The sequence below is a fragment of the Diabrotica virgifera genome, chromosome 5 (genome assembly GCF_917563875.1).
Source record: "Diabrotica virgifera virgifera chromosome 5, PGI_DIABVI_V3a".
Lineage (NCBI taxonomy): Eukaryota > Metazoa > Arthropoda > Insecta > Coleoptera > Chrysomelidae > Diabrotica > Diabrotica virgifera.
The window spans coordinates 70796884-70819096 of NC_065447.1; the positions used below are offsets into that span (position 1 = coordinate 70796884).

The 22213-nt window shown below is 34.0% G+C and overlaps 1 protein-coding gene across 1 annotated transcript in view; it reads left to right on the top strand.

Moving 5' to 3' along the window:
• Nucleotides 1-22213, top strand: part of LOC114334111 (uncharacterized) — a 758790-nt gene that overhangs the window by 202027 nt on the left and 534550 nt on the right. The window lies entirely within an intron of this gene.

The window sequence follows — 22213 nt, forward strand, 5'->3', positions numbered from 1 at the left end:
CTGGACTCAGAAAATTGTGGTGATATGAATATGTTTGTATAACAACCTATAATAATTTTACTGACTTAAAATTTTATTTTTATATACAAAATAACTACACAACCATCCTGCCTCTTTGTAAATAGCTTTATATTAACATTCTTGAGATATGTCCAAAATGGCATGACTCAGAAAATCGTGTAACTTTAAACCAATTTCCTTTCCTTTTAACTATGTTTAGTAAAAAAGGTGTAACTAAGCATCCTGCCATTTTGAATAATGTCTACTTAAATTATTTATTTTATAATAAAATTTATTTTATGACTCAGAAAATCACGGAACCATGGTGAAAATTTTCCACAGAATTTTCCAAGAGACAAGTGCAGTTAAACATTAGGAGACGACATGCCAACATTTTTTTCGATCATTTTCAAATAATTATGTTTAATTTATTAAGTTGGCAGGACTCAGAAAATTATGAAAATTTCATTATTTTCATTACATATTTGTATATCCATATACTCGCTTTGACCTTTTGCAAAAAAAAAAATTTCCTCATAAAATTGATAGTATCCTGTCATTCAATGGATATGGCAGGACTCAGAAATTCATCGCAACTCCTCATTTTAGTACTTTTTCTAACCTTCCAGTATTGCAAAGGGCAGGACTTAGAAAATCGTGGTTGAAGTTCTGTTAATACCTCCCGGTTTATTAGCAAAACAATGCACTTCTGATAGCGGAGAATGAAGATGGTTTACAAATATCTCTTCAGCTTAATAATACAGTTAAAGGAAATTCGGCATAACAATGTTACCACTAGACTTAGGCAAATATGCAAATAAAAACATAAAATATGCGCATAAATATGCGGTATTTTACACAAAAATATGCATATTTATCTATAAAATATGCATATAAAAATAAAAAAATAAGTACCTATAATATAACTAACTCAGAAAGTAGTATCGTTTTATTTAAAACAATATTTAATATATCTTCATAATTTAGAGTAATTAACATTTAGCTATTTTAAAAACTAAGCTTAGGTATTAGACTATTTAAGTATTTTAACAAATAAATGATATTATTTCGAATGGTGCTAACACTAAATGATTAAAAGCTGTTTAAATTTTTTATACTATATCTGATATATTATACTATTATATTGATATAATTGACTTCTAAAACAGACTATCCCAATAAAAATTTTTACCTAGAGGTATAAACTAACAGATTTTGGAACCCTTATTCAAGGACAAAACCACAATAAATATCTAGAGATATTGAAACAAAATATAATATATTTTCATATCTCCAATATTATTCTGATTTCCAAGCTTTCGTTGATTTATTTCATGAATATTCGTTGCTATTCGTTCAAGCTATTCGTCGATTTATTTCATGAATATTTATACACCTAAAATTTCAAGTTATATGCACTTATGCATACTTTTATGGAAATATGCAAAATTTGAAATTTTTGCATATTATATGCAAAATATGCAAAATATGCAATTTGCATATTTGCATAACTCTAGTTACCACAAAACATAAAAAATTTAACAGTGATACTAAAAATAGCATCCAATAATTGTACTATCAAAATAAACTTAGCTAACAAAATAATATGGTAGCAGTAAGTTTATTTTAATAAAACCTCCCTTAATATTCAAAGTATATTAAACACTGCTTTAATCATGCTCCGATTAATTAGCTATTTGAGAAGTCAAGTAATTACTTGCAATCTTTTAGTGGAAAGTTTAATTAAAGAATTTCACTAAATTATCGCAGAACTAAACAAGCAAAGCTTTGTAGAACCAGACTATGGCAAAATATAGAAGTTCGAGTTGAAGCCGTGTAAATTAAAGTTATTAAAATATATTAATTCGAGAGAATGGGAGAGAGAGTTGAGAAATAATTTGGGTGCACTAAAAATATGAACTATAAAGATACTGGTGTTGTACTTTTCAGAATATGAGTTAAATTACATCATGCTGAAGATTTGCCTGTGTTTTGTTTTTTATTAGTTATTATAATTTAATTATAGGTGAAAATTGACGAGTAGTATATACTATTTTGGTCAGATTTTAAATTACACTGATCGGATGGAAGAGAAGTCATAAATGCTAAACAAAAGAGATCAGGACGATATTGTCCTTAGATGGATCAATGGATGACTTATGATATTAAAATAAAATTGCACAAACACACGATACGATGGCCGCGTTGCTCAGAGTCAGAAGAGATATGGGTGTGATTCTTTGGATAGGACTGATGCTGATAATAATTGAGCAATAACAGATAAAAGATAGATAGATACAAATTAGCTAGCATTTTGACACTTACATAAGATAAACCAGAAATTCTGAATTCTATAGACTGAATTACAAGGCGCCAATGAATTTTGATATAGCAATAATAAGCTTCTTCTTCTTCTTCTTCTTCTTCTTTCTTCTTGTATGTAGGCTTTAAAGCCTGTTTCTTCTTCAACATTAGCCTCCTAAATTGTTTAAGTTTGCCAATCTTTTTCTTGGTCTGCCAATACTTCTTCGTCCATTTGGTGACTTACCTCGTGCTATTCGTACTATCCTATCTTATGCCATTCTACTAATGTGTTCGTTACACTCCTATTCCGTTTTGCCCATCCATTTATGTCTTCTACATTGCACGATCTTCTTATGTTTTCACTTCTCTCCCTATTTAACAGACCTTTCCCTGATATTCGTCGGAGTATTTTCAACTCTGTTGTTTCTAGTAGTCGTCTCGTTTTAGATGTGTCAGGTCTTGCCTCCGCCGTGTATGTCAATATAGGTCTAATTGCTGTTTTATAGATTCTTGCTATTGTGTCTTGTGTTAGGTGTTTGTTCTTCCAGATTGTGTCATTAAGAGATCCCGCCGCTTTACTTGCTGTTAAGCTTTTTTTGTCGTACTTCCTCAACAATAGTAAGCAACATGATATAAGGTCAGGCCCTTTGAACAAAATTAATTTTTCTTAGTGCGTTCCATGCAATGTTCCAAAAAGTATTGTTTTAAAACTTACCAATAATTCGTCGTTGGGCCTGCAATATCGCAAATCACTATGATCTCTACGACATGACGTCTCACACAAAAGGGGTTAATCAAGACGCGTGCCTGAATTTATAATTATTCGTCTCTATGGCAAACACGGAGGGGTGCTTAATAAAAAAGTATTCGAAAAAGTTATTCAAAGTTGTTCTTAGTTAGGAATAATTAAAATTGGTGATATAGACGCATGCGTTATTAAGATAACATTTGCCACTGGAGTAAGTGGTTAATACTTCGCGGTAGATTTAATTAGTAGGATCACGTAAGGGCGAATGGGAGTGCTCAAGGAAATTGAATCCTTTGATATATCCTAAGGCACGAAAAGTGCTTAAAATAAGCGAAACAAAAGCCAGGTACATAGCCGTCAAGAAAACACCTGACAATGAAAATAATATCGCAATAGGTAACTATACCATCGAACGTGTGAAGTGGATGCCTTTACATATCTGAGCATAGAGATCAATCAAGAGAATTCCGTAAATAGCGAAATTAATGCATGTGTTACCGGCCAAACCCGAATTCAGGACAAACTAGTTTGGCCTAGGCCAAACTAGTTTGTCATACGCGCGTTAGGATAAACTAGTATGGCCTAGAAAAAACTAGTTTGTCCTATAGCGCGTAGGCCAAACCAGTTTGTCCTTCGCCAAACTAGTTTATCCTAATATAAATACACACACTTCGGGCCAATCTAGTTTAGCCTGATATAATAAAGACTCACAATTCAGGATAAACTAGTACGGCCTAGTCTAAACCAATTTAGCCGAGTCGAAAGTAATTTAGCGAACATGTAAGGACTTTTACATGCAGGGAATTCCCAAATCACGTCCCAACAAGGATGGCAAAAAAAAATACATCGATATATTGTATCATATGATACATCGAATGAAGATATTGATACATGATATAAATCAATATATTCTTGTATAATTAAATAATAATATAAAAAATAATAAATAAAAGGATGACGTTTTCTACAAAAATTAAAAGAAGGGATACACTTACGAATAAAATCGAGTACGAATTAATATTGTTTTCACCAGTTTTGAAAAATGTGAAAACGTTGAATTATCCACGTCCATCTGTCCGTCTGTCTGTCTGTCTGTCTGTCTGTCTGTCTGTCCTCCGAACTCAACTCCTCCGTCATTATACCAGGTAGAATGACAAATGAGGTGTCAAATGAAAGCTTATAATCTAAGGATGGTATTAAAGGTGAGAAATTTGACCTAGGCTATCTGTCCGTCCGACCGCGAATAAAACTCAATATTATTGTTCGTTTGTTACGAATAATTATAATTTTAATAAATAATTTTAATAAATAAATATATTATTTTCCCAAGTACAAAGTATTTTATTCAATTTATTATTTATATTAAGCCGTACTAGTTCGCTGAATTACTTTCTTCTTCTTGGCTTTTTCCGATTATGAGTTTCCGTTTTCGTCTTCCATAGCACTCTATTCTCCCAGTGGCCATCTCTGAGGTCTCTATCTATCATAATATTTCCTATGTAAATTTTCCATCTCACAGCAGGTCTTCCCCTCCGTCTTTCTCCCCGCGAGTCCTAGTCCAGTAATCTTTCGGCGACCTGTGCTCCGGCATTCTTTTTACATGCCCGTACCATTTCAGGGCTCTACTTTTACTACCAAAATTTTTTTGTAATTGAGCATTCTACTTCTATTTTGTTTTATATTTCCTCTCTTTTTATTCAATCCTACCTGATAACTTGTAGATACCTTCTCATAAACTCCAATTCAACTGTTCGTATTTTATTTCGTATTATTTTTGTCACTGGCCATTCTTCCCCTCTTGTAGAGTAATATTCAGCACTATGCCCTGAAAAATCCTTTTTTTTTTCTTTAGTTAGAGTGTTCTTCCATATCACTACATAGAGTGATTTCGTGGCTTGCCTTCCCCGTACTATTTTCATTTCTATATCTTTCATACAAGTGCCATCTCGGTTTATCATTTACCCTAAATACTTAAAAGTTTTACAACTCTTAATAGTGTCTTCTAAACTTACGTTTAAATCAGCAACCAATCTTTAATCAATGTGATGTAATTTGGACTAGATTAAATTGGTTTAGACTGGGCTAAACTAGTTTATCCTGATATAAAAACATACAATTCAGGATAAACTAGTTTGGCCTGAAATGTGTGTATTTATATCAGGATAAACCAGTTTGGCCTAGGACAAACTAGTTTGGCTTACGCTAAATAGGGCAAACTAGTTTGGCCTAGGCCATACTAGTTTATCCTAACGCGCTTAGGACAAACTAGTTTGGCCTAGGCAAACAAGTTTGCTCTGAAATCGGGTTTGGCCGGTACAATATTTCTCATGATCATCTTTCAGTGCGTCACAGTTTTTCGATTTCTTTCTAACGCATTAAATTGTATGTGACAGAAGAAAAGGCACGTCGGTGATTACATTTCGTCGGTGACATTTTTATAACATTTATTCTAGTTATTCTAGTTGTCGATAGATGGCGCCGAAATAAAAATTTTTTTTTAATTAGATAATAATATTACAAATATAATCTGTATAATTTATAAGACTATACAAATCAAAGAAAATACCATTTTATAAATGCAAGAATCACATTTGATTTGTTTTTATTCCAAATTGAAAATAAAATGTGACAACTGTCAGATTTAACTAAAATGTCATGTTAGAATAAATGTCATAAATGTGTATTATCACGGACTTACCCTTTTTCCTATCATTTGTTACGCACTGAAAAATGATCATGAAAAGGACAATAGGTACAGTCGGAAAAATGAAAGAATACCCATGAACGAACATATAAAACACGCTGTATTTTCCTGTCACCGTGTCACAAAGAAAATTGGCCAGCGCAAGTACATGTAATAATAATTATTACATGTACTTGCGCTGGCCAATTTTTTGTGTGACACGGTGACAGGAAAATACAGCGTGTTTTATATGTTCGTTCATGGGTATTCTTTCATTTTTCCTACTGTACATATATTTCCAGAAAGAATAGTATACATACTATGCTAATAAAAGATTGATGACATCGAAATTATTTCACAAAAGAACAAATATAACTGGCTACAGAACATTAATTAGACCCGTGGTAATAGGTTGTGAGACCTTGGTAATGACGAGTCAAAGCAACAGAGGAAAGTATACGGACCGATATAAGAGAAACACGGCACATGGAGAATTAGGAGAAACGTCGACATTAATGAATTAAATGAAGGGAACGATATTGTACGATTTGTTAAAATTTAAGAGACTGGCTTAACTGGAATATGTCTAGAGACAAAAAATATAAAGTAACAAAGAAAACAGTTATTATATTTTAGTTTATTTTAGTTTCTGTCAGGTAGTAGATCTTTCTTGTATACGCTCTGAGCTTCGCTGGTGTCGCTCCTAGCGGATTACTAATGCAACTTTCACCGGTAATTTTTAAATTTATTATTTAATTTTTATCGCTTAATATTTACAATGCAAAAAGTAATTAAATTGTAACCGATTTTTTTTTAAGATTTTGCTAATCATTTTGCCGTTCTATTGATGAAATATTAATTTATTACTTCGGATACGTTCACAATTATCGTGTAGATGGCGCTAAGATTAATAGATTAATTTATAATTACATATTACGGAACATTAAAAAAACTTAAATTCAGTATTTAAAACGTAAGTATATTTAAGGTAAAAATATATACCACAGCTTTGACCAACTAATATTTTTTATAATTAATGTTTTTAATTTTAATTTTAAATTAATCACTTTGACATTTATGTCAAATTTTCAGTAAACGTTTACAGACTTGTCACTACTGGCGTTAGCGAATTTTTAATTATTCCCTGTACGTACGAGCTCACAGCTTATTGGGACCGTGCAAGTTCGGAAAAGCGACACCTGGTTTCTACGCTCTGCAAATTTATTCGCACTTTTAATTATATTGGCCAATTATATTAGTCCTGGGTACTGGATAATTGTCAAGGCCATACTCCAAAAAATTATAAAAAGACAAAGTAAGATTCTTCTTCTTCTTAAGGTGCCGAGACCGCTTGTCGATCGTTGGCTCTCATGTTGCGCAGCAACATGAGAGCAACAGCAAGTAAGATTCAGGTTATGTTATTAAAACGTAAACAATTTTATGTAGTAAATAAAATTAGTAATTCAAATGCAGTACTGCAAGGAAAATACAATTAATTAAATTTACCTTTATATTATAATAATTGCATATCATATCAATATTGCGGAGCAATATATAATTTTTCTTCTTCGATGACAGTGTAGTATGAAATGTACGTCAATTTAACAATTTCAATTGACATGAATTATTTAAGAAAGTTGCAATATTTCTCCGCTATTCGCGCACGATCGTTTCACGTATCCCTTCCAAGTACTTGCACACCGCGAATAGCGGGTTCGCTAATCTGAGACACAACTGTCTAGTAATTTTAGTAATAATTATTTTTTTGCAAAGCTTGTTACATTTTGACGTTAAAGTCCAACGTTGTTGAAAATTACTCTACAACCAACAGTTATCAAATTGTTTTCCAAGTCATCCCATGATCTCGTTCTAGTACATGTCCATGACTCTATTATAAGTATACCGGCAAAGTATCAAATAATTTTTATAATTTCCTTTTAAAAAGCATTAAATTACGCCGCTGGTATAAGCATATGCTTTATATTAGTCAAAATTTAAATATTAGATGTTCCCTGAGAAGCGCAAAGGTATTCATTTGTTAGTATTTTCTATTTAAGGTATTAACAGCAGCTTTGCTGTTTTGCAGACTGTTGCAAAGTCCCATTAAAAAGACGGCTTTCGACGCTGTTCTTCCGTAATCAGTGCAAGATGATTCGTTCTTTATGGCACGAAACGCTGCTCCGAAAGGGGCATTTAATTTCCATTCGGGCTATATATGTCACTTCGTTTGTTTGTTAGTGAGCTTGGATTCCCTTTATCTAGATTAGTTCGCAAACAGAAATAAATATGTAAGAAACGTTTAGCTGGAAACGGAACGGTTTTTTGTTAACCCTTTTTATTAAGGGATTAGAGAAGGGTTTATTGGATTGTTGCTTGTTTTTAGCGAAAATGTGAAAGGGGTCGACCGTTTTTTACTTGGAATGTCTGCCTTGAATTGGGATTCCATGGGAAAAAAGAAAAATTGGTTTAATTTTGATGGGTCTTAAAGAAAACGCTGAAATAGAGTTACAGAGTTTGTAGTTTGCAATTTTTTTATGCTATAATATACAGAAAGCAACTTTCTTAAACCTTTAATATACTTTTTTTGAAATGACTCATAATTTCTATTTTTCTACTTTTAAAATTGTTATATACAGGGTAAGAGGGGAGGAACGAACCAAACTTTAAGATTGTATAATATACGTAAAAATAATATACAAGCTGAAAATGCGAGCATTATCATAACGAAAACTTTGTTTATTTACGTATTTAAACTTATTATAGGAAAAAATGAAAACTATGTTTTAATGTATAATTATATCCTCCAAATTGAAATATTGTGAACTCTAAAGGTACTTTACTCTTGATCGAAATTCATGTTTTGACATACCTCGTATAAAACTGATTTGATATATGATAGTTGCATCTTAGATTTTAGACCATGCAGAACTTTTTATGAAGAATATCTTTTTTCATAAAATTAAAAATAAAAAAGTTTTCCATAATATATTTATATTATGTGCCAGCTTACGTAGACAAGCTGTATATAATGTATTATATAAATAATAATAATAATAATAATAATAATAATAATGATGTGGCGATACCTAACAACAATAATTTACGTAGTAAATTTACTGAAAAGATCGCCAAGTATAGAGATCTGGAAATTCAAATACGGAGACAATGGAGAATGCAAAGTACGCAGACGATACCTATTGTTATGTCTACTACTGGAGTCATTCCGAAGACCCTCCTCGAAAGCATAAAAAAGCTGGGTCTCAATGAACATATTTATAAGACCATGCAGAAAGCTGTACTACTTGCGACGGCCAGAAGTGTAAGAAAATTTTTGGGAGATACACCTGCATTCCAAGTCACCTAGGGCTCGATAACACGGAAAGAGTCCCACCAGAGCTCAATCCTTTTGATACCGTAGGTATCTGGGATGAGTCAATTTTCCCCTCAGAGGGAGTGTGAGCCGTATGGCTAAATCTGGATAATAATAATAATAATAATAAGAAACTCAACCTGACAATAGAGAGCAGGAAAACAACGAGCTATATGATAACCTAGTAAGCGAAATGGCACGTGCTGTACAAGAGTTTAATGGCACAAACCCACTTAGCAGACCACCGCTACCACGAATAAACTCTTGTAAGAGACTAGGTGTGCTGTTACAAATTGTGAACACTGAAGTCCTACCCAATTATGTCGTAGAAGCCCACACATTAGAGTATCTGCACATGCTAATCTACTGTGCAGCAACAGCAATTGCTAATGTAATGGGCATTAAGATCAGAACACGACGGGGTACTAATAATGGAATGACTGTTAGCAGAACTGCACCCTGGGAAAAAAGACTGCTCGGAAAGATTGAATTGCTGCGTAGGGATATTGGTCAAGTCACAGAATATATACGAGGTGTAAGAAGTACAAGAGTCATCAGGAGAGCTGAAGAAATAATACGGAATACTGCAAGACACTCAAGATACGATCCAGAAAACAACACAGCCCAACAGTGCCTCGATACATTAAAACAAAGACTCTCAGTTTATTCAGGACGACTAAGAAGGTACAAAGTGAGTAACAACCGAAAATCCGACAATGCCCTTTTTGAGACTGCTGAGAAGGCGTTCTATCGAAAACTCAATTCCACCGTAGAAAATCTCGATAAGTCTTACCCAAGCCGAGAAGAAATTCATGAGTTTTGGGGAAATCAACTTTCCACACCAGCTGCTCTTAACAACAATTCTGGATGGATAGAAGATACGGCACAGAACTGCCAACACTACACTACTACTCTCTACGAACCCTTCACCACTGAAGAAGTCTCAACTATCATCAAAGAGCTTCATAACTGGAAATCTCCTGGACCAGACTGAGTTCAAAACTTTTGGCTCAAGAAGTTTTGGAGTGCTCATGAATGCTTATCAACACTAATTAATCATGTTATTCCTAATCCGCAGGATATACCATCATTCCTAACTCAGGGAACCACTTATTTAATACCGAAGGATCAAAATAACACCCAAGATCCAGCAAAATACCGCCCAATTACTTGTCTTCCAACTTTGTATAAATTGGTCACATCCTGTGTAGCCCGGCGTATCTACCAACACTGTGCTCTGAACAATATCATAGAGCCTCAACAGAAAGGATGCGCTAAGGGTTCCATGGGTTGCAAAGAACAACTTATCATCGACTCAGTCATTTCTAATCAAGCATATTCCAAAAAGAGGAATCTATTTACTGCTTTTATTGATTACAAGAAGGCCTTTGATTCAGTCCCGCATGAATGGCTTATAGATATACTGAGAATATATAAAGTCGATGATAATATAGTGACCTTTTTACAACATATAATGACAGAGTGGAAAACTAGAATTCATCTTCAAATACCTGGTGAAAGTAACATCGAAACTGAAAATATCGTAATCAGCCGGGGCCTGTTTCAAGGAGATTCGTTGAGTCCTCTGTGGTTCTGTCTAGCTATGAACCCACTATCTCAGCTATTGAACTCCACAGATGCAGGTTTTAGCATCAAAAATAACAACAATGTGGTGGCGAAGCTTAATCATTTATTGTACATGGATGATTTGAAATTAATGTCTTCCACTCGAAACAAACTCGACGAGATGCTAGAAATTGTAGAAACTTTTTCTAATGATATTAGTATGCACTTCGGACTAGATAAGTGCCGTATTTTAAATATAGTCAGAGGAAAAGTACAGCCCGGAGGATTCGATATGCAAAATGGCCAGAACTTCGACGCCATGGGTGAAAACGATATGTATAAATATCTTGGAGTAAAGCTAGCGCGGAAAATTGACCATAAACAAATGAAAACAGAGATAACTACTGAGTTTATACGAAGGGTAAAACAGCTGCTTCGCTCACACCTTAACAGTAGAAATTTGTTTAAGGCACTAAACACCTACGCATGTTCCGCGCTTAGCTACTCATTTGGTATTGTTAAGTGGACAAAAACAGATATAGAAGGCACAAAGGCACAAAAACACCATCCGAAAAGTGCAGTAGAAAGAACAACATTACCACGGAATCTAGGAGGAAGAGGACTTATGGATATAGGTGAGCAATTAGATAAACAAATTGCTAATTTAAGAACTTATTTTCAGATGCAGGCTGAGACATCTACTCTACATCGCGCTATCTGCGCAGTAGATGACACAACACCGATCAAACTGAGGGAACCAGAAATACGCATAAACCACCTTACTAAGGACGAAAAAGTGCGCGCCTGGATGGGTAAACCTCTGCACGGGCGACATCCCAATGAGGTCAGCCAAGATTATGTCGACAATATAGCGTCGAACTACTGGTTGACATCAGGAAAGATGTTCCCTGAGACGGAGGGTTCATTACTGGCCATTCAGGATCAGGTTACACCAACAAGAAATTACCTGAAATATATCATGAAAGACCCTCAGGTTCAAAACGACAGATGCCGATATGGATGTCAAGCCCAAGAAACCATCCAACATCTTACAGGGGGCTGCCAGGCATTTGCTGCAACTGAATACAAGGAACGGCATGACGCAGTGGGAAAAATCCTTCATCAAGAGATAGCTATCAAGCTGGGACTTCTCCGAACAGACCATCTCCCGTATTATCAATACGTCCCTGAGAGTATGCTTGAGGATGGCAACTACAAGCTATACTGGGACCGCACTGTGCTCACAGACCAAACAGTGGCACATAATAGACCAGATCTCGTACTAGTTAATAAATTAACAAGACAAACAACACTAATTGATGTGGCGATACCTAACAACAATAATCTACGTAGTAAATTTACTGAAAAGATCGCCAAGTACAGAGATCTAGAAATTCAAATACGAAGGCAATGGAGAATGGAAAGTACCCAGACGATACCGATTATTATGTCTACTACTGGAGTCATTCCGAAGACCCTCCTCGAAAGCATAAAAAAGCTGGGTCTGAATGAACATCTTTATAAGACCATGCAGAAAGCTGTACTACTCGCGACGGCCAGATGCGTACGAAAATTTCTGGGAGATACACCTGCATTCCAAGTCACCTAGGGCTCGATAACACGGAAAGAGTCCCACCAGAGCTCAATCCTTTTGATACCGTAGGTATCTGGGATGAGTCAATTTTCCCCTTAGAGGGAGTGTGAGCCGTATGGCTAAATCTGGGATAATAATAATAATAGGTATAATGCATATCATTGGGTAGATAGCTCAAATAATAATAAACAAAATATTCGTTGAACATAGTGAGCTGTCATTTAACATTACATTAACGATAATAAATAAAAAAAATTATTTGACGTTACAATTTTGTGTTGCTTTATGCTGTGGTGCTTTGACGTTTAGTTGCTTTAAATAAAATCAAATATATTTGGAGAAGGATTGTGCCGTCACCATGTCAAATTTGAGGTGGGATATCTCGAGGATTGTTGGAGACACCCAAATGCCGTTAATAGATTTGGATTCAGACGACAAAACTACATAGGAATTCATCGCTAGATCGGCTCTAAGTATTGCAGGAGTGGTAACGCACAAACGAACAAAGAAACGAACTAACGAATGGACGAACAGCCTTTGTGAATTTATAAACGAAACGGTTCCGTTGAAAATAACCCATATTATAGGCAATAGATTATCTATTTTAGAAAGGAACTACAGCGTTAACGGGGTTTTATTGTTTTGTAGTCAATCAACCTCTAAATATGAAAAACCCACGGAGTGCTACCATTTAAAGGGGTGCGTGCTTAAGAAAGAGGTGAATTAGTCCCTAGGAACAGGGAGAATTAGGGTGAGTTCTATGCACTTTTGGTACAAACACGTCTACAGCAAAATTGTTTCAGGTTCAATTTTGCTACCGACACATCACATTTTAAAGTCAAAAATATTTATTTTTACAAAAACATATCCAAAAAAAAAGCAAGAAAAAAACCCGAATGACAGCAATTTTGGTGTTTGCCCCATAACTTTTTGCCACGGGGATATATAGGTATAGGCATTGCTTCACAGAAAAAAGTTTCCATCAATGCTCTTTAAAATAACGTTTGGTAAAAGTCTTTACGATTTATAGTTTCCAAAATATGATTTTTCAAAGTTCGCTACTCCATTTTATTTGTTACTTCTCAAACATTTTTCGACGTAGATTTAGGTATGATATACCTACGTAACGTTGCATTTAACAGGAAGAAAAGTCCATTACCTTTAAAATGTTTTATTGTAGAAGCCCGTATGACTATTTTTAAGCAAAATATGGTTGTTCAAAGTTTTATACTTTTAAAGATTTTTGATATACATGGTGTCCCAGACTAATTTAGCCACGCTATATCTTTTAAAGGAATAGGGATTTTCGAATGGGACAAAAATTGGTCTATTCTACTTGTAATACACTTTAATATGGCGTAAAAAAATCATCCCCTAAATATTCATTCCTTAGTTACAACTCCTAACTTTAATTTTTTTAATAGCACCCTGTATATTTTTTTATAGTTTTGGATGTGGTCTTCTATCGTCTATTCAACACATTTTTTGAAAATAAAATCGGTTCTTAAATAACCAAGAAAATATCAGTTTAGTTTTGTTAATTATGTGTCCCAGACTAGATTATCCAGGCTATATTTCTTAAACGAATAGAGATTTTCGAATGGGACAAAAACTGACCTATTACATTTATAATGCACTTTAATATGGCGTAGGAAAAAAATTATCCCCTAAATATTCATCCCTTAGTTACAACTCCTAACTTTATTTTTTTAAACAGCACCCTGTAAGTTAGGGATGAATATTTAGGGAATGAATTTTTTCTACGCGATATTAAAGTGTATTACAAATGGAATAGATTTTGTCCCATTCGAAAATCTCTATTCGTTTAAGAAATATAGCCTGGATAAATTAGTCTGGGACACACAATTTAACAAAAATATACTGTCAGTTTCTTGGTTATTTAAGAAGCGATTTTATTTTCAAAAAAATGTGTTGAATAGACGATAAAAGACCACATCCAAACCTATAAAAAAATATACAGGGTGCTATTAAAAAAATTAAAGTTAGGGGTTGTAACTAAGGGATGAATATTTAGGGGCTGATTTTTTTGTACGCCATATTAAAGTGTATTACAAGTATCACTTGTTGTTTCATTGGAAAATCTCTATTCGTTTAAGAGATATAGCGTGGCTAAATTAGTCTGGGACACCCTGTATTTTACGATTATTTTTAAATTTCTCATTATAACTTTTTTTTGTTTTATATTCAGGTATATACATTGCACAATAAAAAAGAAAGATTATTTTCTTTGCTTTAAAAATGGTGTATGGTAAAAAATTCTAGTACCATTTTAAATCAAAATTTGACATACAGTATGTCAATTTGAAAAGTTGCCACCTCCTTTAATTTGGTCCCTATACGCTCTGAGCTTCGCTGGTGTCGCTGCTAGCGGTTCCTAATTCAACTTTTACCGGTAATTTTTAAATTTATTATTTAATTGTTATCGCTTAATATTTACAACGCAAAAAAGTAATTAAATTGTAATCGATTTTTTAAAGATTTTTCTAATCATTTTGACGTTCTATTGATAAAATATCAATTTCTTACTTCGGATACTTTGACAATAATCGTGTAGATGGCGCTAAGATTATAATAGATTATTTATAATTAGATATTACGGAACATTAAAAAAACTTAAATTCAGTATTTAAAACGTAAGTATATTTAAGGTAAAAATATATACCACAGCTTTGACCAACTAATATTGTTTATAATTAATGTTTTTAATTTTAATTTTAAATTAATCACTTTGACATTTATGTCAAATTTCCAGTAAACGTTTACAAACTTGTCACTACTGGCGTTCGCGAATTTGTAAATATCCCCTCTACGTACGAGCTCACAGCGTATAGAAATCTAAAAATATGCAAAAACACGTTAAATTTATTTGTGAGGGGGACATTTTGAAGACCAGTTTTCAACTAAATTACATCAACCCTATAGCGGGGGTGGACACAACCCCCAAAATATTTAACGGAAAGGGGGTTGAGTGATACCTCATTTTGAAGGTCATTAAATTACCTTTTCAAAAATACCACATGCCTTATATTTCTTTTCTACACTTTTGGAAAAATCTTGGACTCAATACTCTAAAAAATTTTGGAGTTCTGAACTCGATATTTAATATCTTTACAGTTTTGCTTGATTTTTCAAAAATACTTCAAAAATCACTCTAAATACTTTAACACCCCAAAAAAATTCAATTTGGAGTTGAATACTTCAAAAAAAATTCTGGAGTTCTGAACTCGATACTTAATATCTTTACAGTTTCACTTGATTTTTCCAAAATTACTGAAAAGAAATATAATGTATGTGGTATTTTTGAAAAGGTAATCGAACGATCTTTAAAATGAGGTATCACTCAATCCCCTTTCCATTAAAGATTTTGGGGGTTGTGTCTACCCCCGCTAGAGGGTTAGTGTAATTTGGTTGAAAACTGGTCTATACAATGTCCCCCTCACAAATAAACTTGAAGTGTTTTTGTATATTTTTAGATTTTATATAGGGACCAAATTATATTGGGTGGCAACTTTTCAAATTGACACCCTATAAACACATGCAATAGGTCCCAGTAAGTTGGATCCATATGGAAAACTTTTTTATTATTAACTTTATAAAAAAAGTTACCGTTTATAAAATGCTCTGCATAGTCTTGAACCTAAGATTCATTCATCAGATATAAAATTGTGTCAATAATTTACGAAATATGTTAAAAAATATTAATTTCGCTCAAGAGTAAAGTACCTTTATATTTCACCATATTGAAAAGTGTTATTAAGAAAAGTTATTTGGAATTAAAAGATATTGTTACAATATGCAATTATATTCTTCCAATTGAAAAAAATAAAAAAAACTTTAAAATGTTTCTCAAAATACGGATACCCTTGGATATCCTACGGATATCTTGTTTAAAGATAATCTTAGAATTTCTTGCGTTACACCATTTTGAAATAAAGAAAATAAGCTTTCTTTTATTCTACAATGTATATAACTAAATGTACAAGAAAAAAGTCATAATGAGAAATTTCAAAAATAATCATTAAAATTATTAAAAATCATTAAAAGTATAAAACCTTGAAAAAGCATAACTTGCTTTAAAAAGCCGTATATCCTTACACAACAGACCATTTTAAAAGTAACTAACTTCTCTTGCTACTAAGAGCGTCTCTTATAGAGCGTAATACTTTGGATTGTAATCTTTCCATTATGGATAAGTTAGATTTTGCTGCTGTATCCCATAGCTGGATCCCAAATATGCAGACGGATTTGAGTATTGTATTGTATACCAACAGTTTGTTGCGAATAGAAAACTTCGATATTCTGACCAGTATCTAATAACGTTTACGAAATTTTAATTTCAACTACTGTTGCAACTTTTTCCATATATTATTGGTTCTCCATTTCAAAGTTAGTTCCGATGCATTCCAAGGTATTTACCGCTCTCAGATGGTGCAATTAATTTGCTCTTTATTTCTATAACAGACGTTATTTTGCGACAATTTGTAAAGATGATATGTTGTGATTTATATTCATTGATCTATATAAATGCGCTTTCACTTTGTTTACTTTTCAATGTCTCTAGTATGCCTTTGAAAAGATTCGGTAGCTGTTGCAAGATTATCATCTGTTACTAACATAGCAGAGTCGTCTGCGAATGTTGAAAATGTTAAATTTCCATTTGTGGGTGTGTCGTGTGTAAATATCAAATAAAATATTTGATATAATATATTATTATAATAGCAACCAAAATACTACCATATCGTATAGGGAAGATTTTTGATATTTCTGACTCATACATGACACGGTAGTATCCTTCTTTTAAATATGATTTAAGTAAAGTCAACACTAACTCTGGAACGTTCATTTTTATTGTGAAGGAGAGCCCTTTATACCACACTATATCAAAAGCCTGATGGACATCAAAAAACAGTGCAGAGCAGTATTTTTTTCTTCAAAAGTTTTATTCACTATATCAACAACTCTATGTACTTGTTTTATTGTTCAACGATTCTTTTTGAAACCAACCTCATAATCCAGGAAAATATTATTTTTAGTTATTATGTTCATAATATGTCTTGTCGCTAATAGCTTCTCAAAAAGTTTAGCAAGTACTGATAAGAGACTAATGGAACAGTAAGGGTAAGAACAGAACAAGTAGGTCGCGGTGGAGGTGGAGGTCGCGGTCGATGTCGATATCCATGTAAAACAAATACATTGTAGTGAATGGAAGAGAACAGAGCAGGTAAGTCGCGGTGGAGGTTTAGCGCGATGCCATCCAGGAGGTTTACATCGATGCTTTTGAAAATAAAATGAGTTTGTTTTACATGGAGGTCTACTACGCGGCTTACAAGGATGCTTTCCTGTGCGTCTGTTCGAAACCAAGTTGTCATTACCTGCGCTATCTGAGTTGATACTTTTTAAATAATCCGTTTTTTGTATTCAGTTTATTTTTGAATTTCTTCAAATTTCATTAAACGACTTCACTTGAGAGTGGTTCTAGCTCGACTTACAGCGCAGATGACCTCCTTGCTATGTGCTGTCGACATCCATCGCGACTTAACTATTAGCATCCACCGCGACCTACACCTCAACCTCGACCCACTTGTTCTGTTCTTATCCTAAGAAATATGTTCGTGAGGTGGATAGGTGGATTACCAAGTTGTGGATCATTATTATATCAGCAATTGTCCATTGAGTTGGCACAATTTTAAGCCTTAGTGAGACGTTGAAAATTGTGTTATCATAACTATTCCTTTATCTGGTAACTCATGAAAAACTAAAAATGTAGAAAACATAAAATAATGCTAATATACTTACTATTTAAAACATACAAACATTAGCCGTTCTACTCCAACGTCTAATTGCTCAACTCCAAAAAAATAAATAGTTAGAGCAACCGTAAGTAACAATTAGATATAACCATATAAATTGAACTCGTCATTAAAGTAAAATACTCTGAATTGTTTATTATTGTTTCAAACTAATACAGTCATGATAGAAGGACGTTTTAAAAATCAGTTTAACGTCAGTAGAAGATTAAAACAAGGAGACCCTTGTCAACACACTTATTCAACATAGTACTAGAATAGATAATTAGATAAGTCAATATCGAGACAATCAGCTCGACTCTGAACAAAAGACAATAGTGCATAGGCTTTCCAGGTAACTTGGTGTTTCTGATACATTTAAGAAGAGAATTTCGGAAAATGTTCAACTGTTCACAAAATTTAAAAAAGAAGCTAGAAAATATGACCTGAATATAAACCAAGACGAAAACCAAGAATATGAAAATGAGAGGGGATAAATAAAAAATGTTTTTTAAACTAAATATATAAACGTTTGTTGAAAGGCAACAAAGCAATAGGAACATTGAACGCATTCCTGAAGGCAAAAAAACGTGTCCAGGGCAGCCAAGATTCGAACTTGTGAAACAGTAGTTAGACCAACGGTGTTGTATGCATGTGAAACTTGGACAATGGATCAGAATAAAGAAAAAAAGCTAGGGATTTGGGAGAAGAAAATCTTGAAAAAAGTTCTTGGTGGTATAAAGGAGGCTACCGAAAAATGACGCAAAAGGACAAACCAGGACCTAGTGAAGATATCTAAAACCTGATATCTGATATCTGGGATCTGAAATACCATAGAAATTAGGGCGCAGACAGTTAGATAGTTGGGATATGTTTCATGAATGCCACAAGAATGAACCGTCCTAAGACTTTTGCAAGCAGGATAACAAGGGAAGGATAGAAGAGAGAGAAATGAAGGAAGTTGTTTGATTTCGTCCGGACTGACATAGAAGAAATAGAGACTGGAGAGAACAAGTACAGGAACGGAAAAGTGGAATGAAAAGTGGAACGATAGTCAAGACTATCGAATCCAATGGCCTTTAGAGCATGTAGTGCTCTTCGTATTGTCTGGAAGTAAACATTTTAGGATGGCAAAAAATTAAGTTCAGATCCGTCTCTAACAACACTAAGGAAAAAAACAAATGTACCACTCGGCAGCGCTACGCTGTGGATCCACAAATAGTATGATAAAATTGATCCAAATAATGGCATCACCCAGATATCCAAAGTGAAAATTATTCTCCGACACCAAATTGTTCTATATGGTCCACATAATGTTCAAAAAAAAGTCACACCAATTTTAGCGTCGGGTTTGGGGGGAGAGGGGAGAGAAATCGGTAAATTAGTAGTTTTTTACGTTTTTCGTCAATATTTCTAAAACTATGCGGTTTAGCATGAACCACCTTCTATACAAAAATATTCTACATTAAATTTGAAATAAAAAAGGTCCTACGCATAATCCGTCTAAAATGAACGGTTCCAAAGTTACGGAGGTAGTATAATAGTGTAATTGGTCCAAAAAACGCCTAACCCAGACATCCAAAGGAAAAGTTTTCCTCCAACACCAAATTGTTCTATATGGTCCACATATTGTTCAGTAAAAAGTTACATTATTTTGAGGGTCCGGTTTGGGAGAGAGATGGGAGAGAATTCGGCAAATTAGTAGTTTTTTTTAGGTTTTTCGTCAATAGTTCTAAAACTATGCTTTAGCGTAAACAATGTTCTATACAAAAATGTTCTACATACAATTTAAACAAAAAAGGTCATATACATAATTGTTATAAAATCAACGGTTCCAGAGTTACGGAGGGTGAAAGGTGGAGGCTTTCGATACTTTTTATATTATTTGGACAATTGATGATGATTTTGGGTGGTGAGGTTGACGTTTCTTCAAGGGCTTATCACTAACATATCATCGGCCACTGAAATAGCAAATTTTATTTACAAAAAAATTTCTTTCATCAGTATAATGATATTATAAATTGCCAAAAAAATATAAAAGTATCGAAAACCTCCACTTTTCACTCTCCGTAACTCTGGAACCGTTGATTTTATAACAATTATGTATTAGACCTTTTTTGTTTTATATTTTATGTAGAAAATTTGAGTATAGAACATAATTTACGCTAAAGCATAGTTTTAGAAATATTGACGAAAACCGTCAAACAACTACTAATTTACCGAATTCTCCCCCATCTCCCCCCAAACCGGACCCACAAATTGGTGTAACTTTTTACTGAACAATATGTGGACCATATAGAATAATTTTGTGTTGGAGGAAAACTTTTAATTTGGATGTCTGGGTTAGGCCTTTTTTTTACCAATTATAATATACTATCTCCGTAACTTTGGAACCGTTCATTTTAGAAGGATTATGCGTAGGGCCTTTTTTGTTTCAAATTTTATGTACAATATTTTTTTATAAAAGGTTGTTCATGCTAAACTGCATAGTTTTAGAAATATTGACGAAAAACCTAAAACACTACGAATTTACCGATTTCTCTCCCCCCTCCCCCCCCCAAACCCGACCCTCAAAATGGTGTGACTTTTATCTGAACATTATGTGGACCATATAGAACAATTTGGTGTTGGAGGATAACTTTCACTTGGGATGTCTGGGTTTGGGTCTAGTTATACCATACTAAAAGTAGTTTCCAATGATTAGCCGTAAATTCCCATGCAAATCAAACGTACCATCCCAGACGAGTGGTCGGCCACTGTCGCTCGTCTGGGATGACTCGTCCAATCCACATAAGAATCCACGGTCAATCATCGGAAACTACTTTGTAGATCCACAGCGCAGCGCTGCAAAGTGGTTCGTCTCTTTTCGCTCTTAGGGCCAAGACAGACGGGCCACTCTGCAGCGCTACTCTGTTGATCCACAGAGTGGCTGAAACAGGTGATGCTGCGAAGTGGATCGTTTGGAAGGGTGCGGCGTTTAATGTAATGAGTGAGAAAAAAGTAAGCTTGTTCAAATGATTAAAAACGTGCCGGTTAATAATCTTTTAAAAAAGTGTGATCGTCAAAGTCAGTGTTTGTAATGTCCATAGTTTTTTTGAAAAAATACCAATAAACTCCATAAATGGAATTAGGAAGAACCAGACAAAAACAGCTATATCACAGAAAGAAGCACATAAAAATTTAACCAGTACATCTGGTATCCTACAGCCGTAAAATAGTTTGATACAATTTTCAACGCAAAAAACACACACAAATAGTTAGATTCCCATTACAACTGAGTGAACGAGGTTCTGTTTTTAAGGAGATGATTACATTAAATATATGTAAACATGGTAACTTGCAACCCTCTTTTAACTGATACCTTGTCGTTTTGTTTTCTACAACAAACATAAAAACCACCAGTTAAAATAAATAAACAAACAAGGTTTTGAGTATTTGTTTTGTTCAGTTAAATGATGGATTCAGACGAGGAAGTCTTCTTTCTCGTCAGAATGTATAATAAAATGTAAATATAAATAGAGAAAATATTGCTTACCGGATTTATTCTTTTCGATAGGGCCACCTTCTTTAAAATCAAGAACAAATAATTCAAACGTACCATGCTTCTCCTTTCAATGCCCTATAACTATACCCTCGGGTTCTTGTATCCCATATAGCCGGTCTGTTTTGGAATTCAACTAAAAATCTTTCAGAATCAAAATTCATTTTACGTGCCCACCGTGTAAACTCTCGTCAATATTTGGAGCAGCTACAAAAGTGGTCCGTCTGAATGGGTTTTGCCACAAGTGGAAGCCACTAGCAGTGAGGCTCGGCGACTGTGGCTGGCCACAGTCGCTAGTCTGGGGTGCGACATACACTTCACATAAAAAGCCACGGTCAATCATCGGAAGCTGCTTTGTGGATCCACAGAGTAGCGCTGCAAAGTGGCCTGTCTGGTTTGGCCCTTAAAATAAAAAAGCTACCTTACCTAAACGCTAAAAGTGTTGCCTAACTGTAAATTGCTGTCACAAATTCTACCGTGTCACTAATAATAAGTCAATATGTACATATTTGGTAAAACTTAAAACTTACAAAACACAAACTATGCTAATACACTTTTTGTTAATTCAAGATGTATCTCCAACTTCTAATTGCCCAACCC